Raw genomic sequence first — 2,426 nt, 5'->3', positions numbered from 1 at the left:
ATAGGAGAAAGTCTCTTCAACAAATGGTGTTGGACAAATTGGATTTCCATATGCCAAAGATTGAAAGAAGACCTGTATCTTTTCCCATGCACAAAACGGACATAAAGACCTAAATGTAAACCCCAAAGCTCTCAGGATCGTCAGGGAGAAGGCTGGAACAAGTGTAAGGGCCCTATTGCAGGGCAGACACAGACTACCAAGGATAATGGAGGGGCACACACAGCAGAAGACAAGCTAGATGACTGGGACATACTGAAATGACATCACCTAAGCACATCAAAAGACTTCATCAGGAGAGTGAAATTAGAGCTTATATATTGGGGACAATTTTTTTTACTAATGATACATTGGACAAAGGGCTAATTGCCAAAATAGACAGAACTCCACAATAGCTCAATAAGAAAATAACAAGAGATCCAAGTAAGAAATGGGAAAAAGACAGCTCACCAAAAATGAAGTACAAATGGCTAACAATTGTATGAAAAATTGCTCATCAGTTATCAGAGAGATGCAAATTAAAACCACAGTGAGATACCATTTTATACTCACAATGCTGGCCCAAATTTTTAAAAAAATGCTGGAGAGGATGTGGAGAGATTGAAACTCATATACACAGTTGGTGGACTTGTAAGTACATATAGCCACTGTGAAAAACGATACGGCAATTCTTAAAACAACTGAAAATTGAAATCCCATGTGATCTATCAATACCACTCTTAGGCATTTACCTAAAATAAATAAGGGACACAAAACGAGTAGATGTTTGCTCTCCCACGTTCATAGGAGTACAGTTCACAATAGCAAGAAACTGGAAGCAGCCCAAATGCCCCGCAGTGGGAGAATGGATAAAGACACTATGGTGCACACACACAATGGAATAGTATACGTCCCTAAAAAATGATGAAAGCATGAAGCACCGCATGACTTGGAAGGACCTGGAAACCATTATGCTGAGTGAAGGAAGTCAATCACAAAAGGACAAGTACTGTATGAGTCCACTACTACAAGAAGAAACACCACTTAATCTTAGGGACCAATTCCTGAACAAAAGAGGAGAAAGCTACCTACCAGTCATGAACTATTTATCACCTCTCTTTCGCACACCTCACAAGAGCCACCTTGAAGGAGGAGACCTCACATGGTCTGGGGTCACTCCTTCAAGATGAGAGCAAAGGGAAAAGACAATCCACCTGAGGCTGTACAACATTGAGACAAGGCTGGGGCAGATCAATGGGCCCGCTACAGGAATGGAAGGAGAATCTTGTCAGAAAATAAAGTCAAGACCAGGGAGGGGACCATCTATATTTTGCAGGAGACACTGATAGTTTTGTTGGTGAGTATGGTGGGTGATTGGGGAGAAGTAATTTCGCAACAGGAAGGGATGCAAAACAATTGGGGGAAGCTTGGGAGATAATGGACCAGAGTTTTGTATTAGCATTAATTAATCTATGTATGTATGTGTTTGTTTGTTTAATGGACCAGATTTTTTGTTCCTGGGTAGACACTGCAAATACGTTTGTACCTAACCCTCGATGAACCACACATGATGACTTGCAGGGAGCATGGCAACGCCAGAAGGATTTTTTTTTTAAACAAGCACGCGCCAGTTTTATTAAAGAAAAATATTGCAGGATTTATTTTTCACCAGTCTGTTCTGGCCTGCTTCTAATGATATCAGAATCACCGGGGTCGATGATGGCCAGCGTGCACACCCTGTAGTACTTGCCACACGCCGTGCCCAACTCGATTTTGTGGCCACTGTAGTGATGGACACCGGTTTTGGCCAACATGGCGCAGGACTCGACTTCTGATTTCCTCAAGGCCGGGCAGTTGTTGGCCAGGATGGCCAGTTTGGCTTTGCCTTGCCTGATCATCTTCAGCGTCTGCTTGTAGTCCAGCACGTACTTCCCACTTTTCATAACGAGTTGGAGCCTCGAGTTGATGGACTCCAGCGACTTTTTCGTCTTCTTTGCGGCCACCATCTTCCTGTCTTAGGTGCGGGACGGCCCCCAACCAAGAGCAGCCGCCAAGATGGCCGGGAAGGGAGAAAAAGTGCCAGAAGGATTTAACATAGAGTCCCGGTAGAATGAACTGAGTCCTGCCTCAAAGCTGCCTGCCCCCTTGGACTGAGGACGGGGTACTCAGATGGAAGAGGAAGCCGAGAGTGCCCCCTCCCGGGCCTGTGGAGGTGGTGGTCACTGGACCTTGGGAGGATACCCCAGAAGAATGATTGACAATGTTTTACTTTTTTGTTTAAGGGTTTTTCTTTTCCTGCCGTGTGTGTGTGTGTGTGTGTGTGTGTGTGTGTGTTTGTTCGTATAGTTGGTCTCTGGGGTTTTGATTTTGTCATAATATGACCACCAAAGTAAACCTGAGTCATGTATAACCCATGGACAAGCAGATGGATTCTTAGCTCCCACTGAACT

General features: G+C 44.3%; 1 pseudogene; it reads right to left on the bottom strand.

Annotated features, from left to right (window-relative positions):
• Positions 1 to 1,580: 1,580 nt before the first annotated feature.
• Positions 1,581 to 2,046, bottom strand: LOC142434097 (large ribosomal subunit protein eL30 pseudogene; annotated as a pseudogene).
• Between the last annotated feature and the right edge of the window lie 380 nt (positions 2,047 to 2,426).

This window comes from Tenrec ecaudatus, chromosome 1 (assembly GCF_050624435.1).
Source record: "Tenrec ecaudatus isolate mTenEca1 chromosome 1, mTenEca1.hap1, whole genome shotgun sequence".
Classification (NCBI taxonomy): domain Eukaryota; kingdom Metazoa; phylum Chordata; class Mammalia; order Afrosoricida; family Tenrecidae; genus Tenrec; species Tenrec ecaudatus.
This window is presented reverse-complemented; position numbering and strand designations above follow the sequence as displayed.